Source organism: Merops nubicus, unplaced genomic scaffold (assembly GCF_000691845.1).
Source record: "Merops nubicus isolate BGI_N331 unplaced genomic scaffold, ASM69184v1 scaffold1197, whole genome shotgun sequence".
Taxonomy (NCBI): Eukaryota; Metazoa; Chordata; class Aves; order Coraciiformes; family Meropidae; genus Merops; species Merops nubicus.
In genome coordinates this window covers 2,367-12,187 of record NW_008622087.1, presented here as the reverse complement: position 1 = coordinate 12,187, position 9,821 = coordinate 2,367, and positions in this window count along the sequence as shown.

Here is a 9,821-nt window from a genome sequence, read left to right as displayed (position 1 = left end):
GTCCAGCAGGGAGAAGCTGCCTCATGCAAAACAGTTTCTATTGTAGGATTTTCAAATAAAATTTTGAATTGGGAAAAACTGTCTCAAAGTTGTATTCTCATTTACATAGGTTTTTGGTCTGTGTGTTTGCTTCCCATGCATTAGCCACCCTGAAGTAGAAGATACTCGAACTGCCAGTTCTGCCATGCTAATCACTGAGCTGCCCATTACAATTATCATTGTACATCTGGAAGGAGAAGACAGGCGGGAAAACCTATCTGGCAGCCAAGAACAGAATCACTAAGTGCTCCCAGCTCCTTCAGGAGGAACCATTATTAATGCCTCTAGATCCTTATCACAAAAAAGGAAGAAAGGCCAGAAAACCCAGACAGGAGAAAGCTGCTAATTAAAGGTAAACAGGGAGTATCCTAGCTCAGGCCACATCCTCAGTAGCTTCTCACTGTTCAGCCAGTCAATATGCGTTGTTTAAAAGCCCGTTGAAGCAAATTTCAGGTAAAAGCTGATCAAGTATCTTGACATTTTACTGTACAAAGAAGTTTCAGTGATTCTTCAAGGGTAAAGGAAGACCACTTCCATAACAATCTATGCTGCTGCAAAGGTTGACCCAAAGCCAAGGAATGGGACTGGGTCCTGATTAGGTTATCAGCATAAGCTTAGCCCTAGAAAGTCATCTTCTTGTCCATCTCAACGTCTTGATTTCCCCTGTGTTCCGGGACTGCCCAGGGATTTCAGCCACCTGCCCTACTCACCTTGTCATGTTACACACACAAGTAAAAGCAAGAGGAAGCTGAATCCCAGGAATTAGTGTCAGGCCTCTGACGGGTTTCAGCACTGCAGGCATGCAAAAGCTAAGGGAAGAGCTTCTGCAAGCCAAAAACCTGAGCCTAATGAGAAAAAAGGAGCACAGCTGGTATGGTTTAAGGCCAAGAAGAATATCTGAGCTTTCTTCACCCTGGTTGACCTCAGCTATCCATGTGTTGAACATAATGTCTGAGGGTGAAAAAAGTACAATACGCAAAAGACCAAATGTTATTATGATATTTTCTTTTTTTTGCACAAAGACAGTATAGTGTTGTACTTAAACAAAATATACAATTAATGATCCTTTTGCGTAATCTTGGAACAAAAATAAAAGAAAACTGAATTGCCAATTGATGCTGCCCTTTACTGTGGTTTCTATTCTGTTTCATAAGAATCATGAGAACAGTAGTTGATCCATGTAACGTTTTTATATTTCTGTTTCTGAGAAGACTTCCGAAGTGCAGTAAAATAAGGTATTATCAATCCGTAACACAGAGTTGACTCTTTGCACATATGTAACTATAAGAAAATTCTAAGCAAATCTAATTTACTAAAGGACTAAAGTGAAACAGGAATACTGGAAAAGAGTTGAAAAAAATGTAAGGAGTGACTCCGTGTTAGCAAGACAGTGAATGAATTACCTAACAATTTGGCTTTAAAAAAAAACCCTATTGTCTCCTAAGATCTGTAAAAAGTGGGAGATCAGGACCATATTGTAAAATGGACGCAGTGAACTAACCTATGTGAGGGTAACGGAGCACTGGAACAGGCTGCCCAGAGAGGTTGTGGAGTCTCCTTCACTGGAGTAATTCAAAACCCGCCTGGACACCTTCCTGTGTGATGTACTCTAGGTGGTCCTGCTCTGGCAGGGGGGTTGGACTAGATGATCTTTCAAGGTCCCTTCCAGCCCCTATGATTCTATGATTCTATGACAAGCGCATCTAGGATTGCAACATGGTGTCAACATCATAGCAGAAAGCTCCTCCATTGTGTGTTTTCTCTTTCAGTCTCTGTTAGATCTCATTTATCTAGAGAATTAGAAGAGAGCGACTGAAGAATTGCCTATTTTTTTTTTGTGTCTGTTAAAAGACATATCTAACAAGTTTAGGGAAAAAAAGAGCTTCCCCAAGTTAGAAAGTCTTTCTACATTTGCCAAAATTTAGAATTCTGGGAAAAAAAAAAAATTATTGTATTGCTCACAGCAATAAACTGAACTGGGGAGAAAGAATGCTGCAAGCAGCCAAGGGATACTGAAAAGAAATGTATGTTTTAATTCCTCCATTTGATGCAAGCTTTTCTGTTGCATGTTCAAAATTACGCCCCACTCAGCAGTCTGTTTTAGGGGAGCAGTACAAAGCTCTTTCAGCTGTGCAGGCCACAAAAGATCAGCATTTTGCATTTGTAGGACTCTGTCGTCTGATGATAGGGATCTGTCTTTCTCAGCAGAATACACCTGCACACCAGGAAATGTCAGTGTGTATCTTCTGTTGTGAACAGGTCATTCCTTTAGCTTATAGACAAGGATAGATCAAATACCACCCAATCGAGTCCTTTAACAGCAGGCTTGGAGATTCCAGCCCTGACCACTCCAAAGCCAAGCTTCTCAAGTCTTCCACTCCGATCTCAGCCTCCTACTATGTGTAAACAGAAATCAAAGACTGCCCTGCAGACATGCTGTCTTGATGTTTTTCAGCACCATTTTTTAAGTGCAGTAAGTTTTAGAGTTACTGGTTTAGACATGGATACTAAGACAGCAAATTGAAGTATGTGGTTTTCCATGGTTTTCAGAGCTTGTTTTATGACTTTATCCAGCTGGCCACATTACTGAAAATATGAAAGTCTGGCATAGAAAATCCAAAGGAGGTCTGCCAATTCCAGGATTAGACAAATATTTATGTTATAGATTTAACAAAGCAGTCTAAATCTAAAAAGAATAGATACAAAACTAGAAATATAATGAAAAACTATATTTCCAATTAATACAATGAATCAGTATAAGGCTCTCACAATGGAGAAACTACCCTGTCACTCACATAATGCAGGGGGGAAAAAAAAAAAGGTATTTAGAGAAAGATTTGTAGTGTAGTTCTATTTTAGTTGGTTTTATTTTTTTTTTTAAAGTGCATATTTGGAACAGGCATACTTGTGAAAATGAAGTTTCAAAATTGAAAAAGCATAAAGAATAGAAGGGCTGTAATGCCAAGGTTAATGCAAAGTAAAGGAAACCAAGCAAAAAATAGAACCAAAACTACAAAAGCCAAAATGCTAGATTGTGAGTCTTTTCAAGCCAGAGGAATTCTTTCATTGCCTTAAATAACCTTTGGATTAGGACCACTGGCTCCATCAGTGTTTATACTTCTGAACATACACTTGGAAACATCTTCCCAGCTGGATCATACTTTCTCTAACTTCCCTTTACATTGCCTCTTAGATAATATTCTGGATCAGCTGCTTTGGTTACAAAACCAGAAGTACCGCTAGTCTGATATAGTTAAGGACCTCCTGTGCTCACTTGGCAAGTCATTCACCTCACAAAGGTCAGTATACTCCCGGACTCACTCCAGATTATATATAACCAGTAAACATTGAATTTACTATTATGTAAATGGTCAGCTATCCTTGCTACTACACAGGCAAAGAGCTTTGAGAAGATAAATGTGTGACACATTTTAACAGCTTTACCTATTTGATGTGACACTTCCAATGGGATGACCAGATTAAGAGCAAAGAGATGAATGAAGTGGACCCAAAGCAATTTTCTGATTTTTTTTTTTTTTTCTCAAGAGAACATATATATTAGTATATCAGTACGAGAAATATGACTCATGTTACACAAGTAAGAAGTAAGAGCAGTGAACAGATGAAGTTGGTTATTACAACAGAAAATGAGGAAGGTATTAATGCCATCTAATTTTCAGTACTTTATTTAGGTAACTAAGTTAGAAGTTTAAGGACATGAAGAATGAATGGTGAATGGAGACTGTGCATCTAGTCTAATGGGATTCTGGAAGTTCCTTTGAGTGTATCCATGAAACTTCTGTTCTTAAATTACCTAATATACTTAATGGTACATAGTAAAAATCTCATCCCATAAATAGTAATGCCCAAAAGGAAAAAACAAACATGGGGGGGAAAAAAAGGCAGATTTAGCCCAAATAAACAGAAAAGTGAAATTTCAGCTGAAATTGCCCTCCAAAGTTTTAGTTCTACTCTTCTGTAACAAACAAGTTACTTGAAAAGCACTGTTGCATACCATTATTTAAATAATATTTCACTATGTTGGCAAAAGAAAAATTGCAACCCATTTAAAAAAATAGGAATAATATGTATTATGTACCAGTTTTACCTGTGCCACCTACTTCAAGCTCAAGGAGAGAGGAGTGTTATAATTTTCTGGTATTTTTAAATTTCAGCAACAGGATGTAGGGTTTTGTCTACTGCCTGCCAGATTAACACTATTGGGTCAAACACATCTGTAATACAAATAAATTTTGCATAGATAACAAGATTAAGGAAACAGAATGGCATAGAAGACTTTATTATTGGGGCCTTCCAGTATCTTACGGGGGCCTACAAGAAAGCTGGGGAGAGACTTTTTAGGATATTGAGTAACGACAGGACTAGGGGGAATGGGGCAAAGCTGGAAGTGGGCAGATTCAGGCTGGACATGAGGAAGAAGTTCTTCACCATGAGAGTGGTGAAACCCTGGAATGGGTTGCCCAGGGAGGTGGTTGAGGCCACATCCCTGGGGGTCTTTAAGGCCAGGCTGGATGAGGCTCTGGGCAGCCTGGTCTAGTGGGAGGTGTCCCTGGTCATGGCAGAGGGGTTGGAACTGGGTGACCCTTGTGGTCCCTTCCAACCCTGACAGATTCTGATCTGTTTTAGCAGAGGACTTTAGAGCCCTAATGGCTCAATGGTTGGACTGGATGATCTTGAAGGTCCCTTCCAACTTAAAGGATTCTATGATTCTATGATTCTATGACCGTGGTGTACTCCTGGGCTGAACCTGCCTAAGCAATGTACATCTAGTGTTTGTGTCAAATAGAAATAGTTAGTGCCTTGGATCACTCTGGCTTAATTTTTTCTTTCCCCTCCATGTCCCTTACAGCATGTCCCTGTTGGTGCAAGATGAGGTTCCATCTGGTACATTAAATCTAAAATCCATCTGTGTTGGAGGCATTTCCAGGGCAATCACAATTAATGAAATATTTTATTTATTCACATTAAAATTACAGTAAAGTAAAAGACAGGTGCAACTAATGGAAAATGAAGTAATTATTAGTGAAAATGTCTTCTGTAAGAAAAGTATATTATAAAAAATAATACCTTCCAAAGGTTTATTCAGTTTAGATGATGATTTTTTTGATCATTTAAAAATGTCAACACTTCATTTTGAAAAATTCAGTGCAACATTTCACAACTTAGAATTTCTTCTGCTCACCCCTACTTTGATAGACTCCCATTCCTTCGACAGCCCTCATAGAGAGTTGCCACCCTGAAAAACCTGAGCACCCTAAAGCTCATAAGTGAGACTTCCAACTCCAGGCTCTAGAAAAGGGAATTCTGCAGAATAAAAAAGGTTCTAAGTCTACCACATGGAGACAAAATTACTGTCCTAGCAGTGAACAAGCCTGAATTATCTGAGCTTAAAAATTCCTGCTTTCACAGAGTGAACCAGTTCTCAAATCCACAGCCAAATGCTCCCAGATCTTGGAGCTGTGCTGGCTCAGAGTGGGATGTGAGAGCTGCGAGATGGTGACTGTGGATCCAGGAACCAAGACCTAGCTATGTTTAGGTCTCCAGCCTCCAGAGCTGGCATAGGAACATGGAGCTCCGAATCCCCAAAGTTTCCAATTTCACTGCTGAATTGAAGGAAGGACAGTTCTCAGATCCCCCGTAATCTCCTGGGTAGACAGCCAGGAAATTAAGCAAATTTTCATCAGAACCCTGCTGATGCTTTCATAGAACATCAGCGACAACAATACCCTTCTGTTACTCATTCTGGTCTGGTAAATAAGAACATGTCAATTTGAAATTATTTAATTGAAAAGATCCTGGTAAGGAAAAATGAAATTGTAAGAGCTGAAGAATGGAAGGAAGGTGGAGTCCAACAGAAACACTCCAAAAGAAAGAAAATAGTAACACTACAGCCTCACAAGCCTGAACGAAAGAAGAAAAACTACCAAATAAGTGAACAAGAAAGGAAATGCTGCTCAGGGAATAAAATAGCAGCCAAAATCTTCCACTATATCTTCTACTATAACAAGGCAAAGTCTGGTATTCACATATATACAGTGGGAATGAGCCAAACTAAACCTGTGATGTGGGGGAGGAGGAAATCCAAGACCCAAATTGCAAATCTGGTTATGTGATTCACTGAAATTACACTACAATGTTTCTTTTTAGTATGAGTTAGCTTAATTTTACTAAATATTAAATTATCTTGAAATCCACCCAAATCAAAGACAGCTCGGGATCTCCTCCAGTTCCAAAAAGAGATATTAAATGACTTAAATGAAAAAGATGATGAGAAAACTGGGGCTGAAATGGGCAATCCTCAGCTGGACTGTAGGCCAATCAGATTACCTATGAAAATATGATCTATGTGGGAGGTAAACTGTAAATATTGTTTGTTTCAAGTTTGTGGTCCGTACTGTAATCAGGCTGTGTGGTTCTGACAGCTGGTCAAATACAGCTACAGTTTAGGAAGAAAAAAGTACTTCTGAGTTGGAATTAAACTGGTATAATGAACACACTATAATCATGGTTTGCATGACATTTTGATCATCTTCTGACTAAATCTTCTGACAATGCTGGCTCTTACAAGATTTGCTTAAATCCAAACTGGCACTAATATGCAGGTCCCTGGATGACTCTAATTCAAAATAAATATTTTAGGAGCAAAACTCTAATTAAGAATTTAAATCAAATTCCACATTACCTGGATATCCTCTGCAATTCCTATTTTAATTTTATCCACCTCCAGCCCTGAATGCCAAACTACAGAATTCTTTTCAGCATAGTATATTAAAAAGCTTGCTTGCGTTTAATTTATCATTTGTGCTCAAAGTTCCACAGCACAGAGACAGAATAAATGGAACTCAAAGAAAACTAGACTGCATTCTATATAGTGAAGACTTATTAACAAGAAGAAATCTGTAATACACAAAACCAGACTGAAAAGTGTCCAGAGTTAATGTAGATTTTTTAGTGCATCATGTTTACTATAAGCAGACAAGTAGAATGACATGTATGAAGTCATTGAATGTGTCTAGCCCCAGAACAGGCTAAACTTTTCCTAACCATGATGTACAGTTAGAAAACAGTTACGGAATCAGAAAACACCAGCTGAGCTGTAAGGTGTACTGCTCTAAGCTATATAAAGCAAAGAAATTAATATTGTCCACCTTCACACAACACTCGAAAAGAAATAAATCAACTTGTCACTAAAAAAGAGGTTGCATAAAGTATCCACTGTAAGCTAATGATCCAAAACAACAATAAAAGGCAAAGGCCATTCCAGCCTTACCTCCTCTGGCCTAATAGCAAACGGAGTAAAAGTTTAGCCAGGAGCTAGGACCACTTTGGTCAAGTGCCTGTGGCACTCCATTCACTGGCTTGTAGGTGAAACAACCAGACCACATCATCAAGGGGTTCCTGATATTGCCTCAGGACTGCGTCCACCTTCCAACATCACTGAAGGAAAATCAAACTTTTCTAAAAAGAACAGTAGCCAGAATGTAGAGGACTTAACCATAAGATCACCTCCTATCTCAATGGAAGGCACACAGAGAGCAATGGTAGAAATGCCAGCTTAGTTTAAAAATAGGTGGAGATCCATCAACCCAGCAGATGTAGCTGGAGAGAAAAAGATTAGGCTTGATGGGTTCAGTTATGCCATTGACATAGATAAGCACCTGGACAGAATTTTTGCCTTTTAGATGTGTCATATATAAAGTGGATATAAATGATAAGGGTTTCTTGATGGAGACATTGGGAAAATTTATTTGTATTATAAAGCTTTTTGAATGAAAAGGAAGAACTATGAAATGGAAAATAGACTGAAAACAAAAGCAAACAGTCATTTACACATGCTGGAAATTTGTTTTGGACAGTAATACATCTGGTATAAAGATTTGTCATTATCAAGAGAAATGCAGCATATCTTAAATTCTGCCTGAGAAAAGGATCATTGAAAGGAAATACCTTACTATAACATCACAAAAATGAAAACACTCAAGCAACTCAAGGCATCCCAAGTATTGTGTGAACAAGAGATACTGAGCCAAATTAACTTCTGAGCTAACTCCACCGAGGACAGCTGTTACACCAGGGATAAAGCTGATGTATTCTTTATTATAAGAAGAGCATTCAGGAGGACTGCTGCCAATACACAAAAACAAATGTTACGGAACAGTGGCAAATAAAGGAACTGATTAGCAACAGTGCACGAAGTCCCCCTGTGAAATAAACGGATATTCAGAGCTCTTCATCTGGCAGCCTGTCCATGGCCAGACATATCTCTACATATGCTAACAAGACGTGCATCTAGTCTGTGCAGAAGTATTGCTTATTCATTTTGTTATGACTGTTATAAGCAATTTGTCAGATTTTAGGTTTTGGTGGTAAACCTGAACTATTTTGCTGGTCAACCCACACTCATGGCAGACAGTGGGTTTACTGATTTTTATTTTTTAAATTATTATTGGAGTTATATATAATTCTATTCAGCAATGAGTGACTCCTAGCAACTGTTAAACATACTCAAGTTACAGCTTTCATACATAAGGTGATACTTACTTTATGAAAACATAATTTCTGCACAAGTATGGGTGCATAAGCACACATCACATATGCACAGTGTTCTACAGATAGTATAATGATAGAACAGTAGCATTCAGTACCTAAAATATTGTTTTAGCGACTTGGCTATTCAGAAGATCCAGTGGAGGTCCAGAAAGTCTAGGGAATACCATTTCAAAAATAACAAAGAAAACCAATTTTACCTAACAGACAGAGAGATTTGGTTTCTATTTCTGCTATTGACTTGCTACTTTTGCTTGCAAAGCAGAAACAACAGTAGACTTAAAGGTATTGTGCCTTTTGGTGAAAGACTAGACAATGTACCATTAGCAAAATTAGTTTTGTCTGCAGCATGTGAAAGAGCAGGATTGTTGAGTAGGTGGATACAGGCAGTCTGTTGGGAAAGATCCAGGGTGGCTTTTGCAGCTGGAAATCCTGAAGTCCTTTGATGTTGCCACAAAGCACACGGGTAAAGGTGACTCAGTGGATAAAATATATTTAGAGTTCCAAAAAAGCTTTTGACAATCAAAGGTTATTAGAGAAAATAAGTTGCCCTGGTGCTGGAGGAATGGTCCATTTATAGACAGAGCTGGTTAAAGGGCAGGAAGAAAAAACTAAAGCTTAATGGCCTCTTTTCAGGATGGAGAAAAGTCAACAGCAAGGTCCTATGGAGTCTGGTGCTGGGGACTAGTTTTATTCAACTTTATTAGTGGCCACAAGAAAAGAGTAAACAGTGAAATCTTGAAGTTTGTGGATGATCATAAGATGTCTTATATAGTAAAATGCTTTATCTGTGGCACAAAGTCTCCAGAAGAGCCTTGCAAAACAGGGTGTGTGGGCAAAAGAGACACAGATGAACTTTGACATAGGTAGACATAGAGAGGTGTACCTATAGAAAAAATAATGTAAGCCATATCTACACAATCATGGACTCAGAACTGAGAGTTACCACACAGGTCTTGGGGTCATTGTTAATTTCTCTGAGGTTATCAGAATCTGCTGGGTTGTGAGGAAGGTTTACTGTGAAGGCATGTATAGGGTGAACATGGAGCCTGAGGGGACACAGACACAGGAGGGTGGCAGTCTCTTCTCCCAAGTTACAAGTGGAAATGGCCTCAAGCTGCTTCAGGGGAGGTTTAGGTTGGATATTAGGAAAATTTTCTTCACTGAAAGGGTTATTAAGCACTTGAACAGGCTCCCCAGGCAAGTGGTTGAAT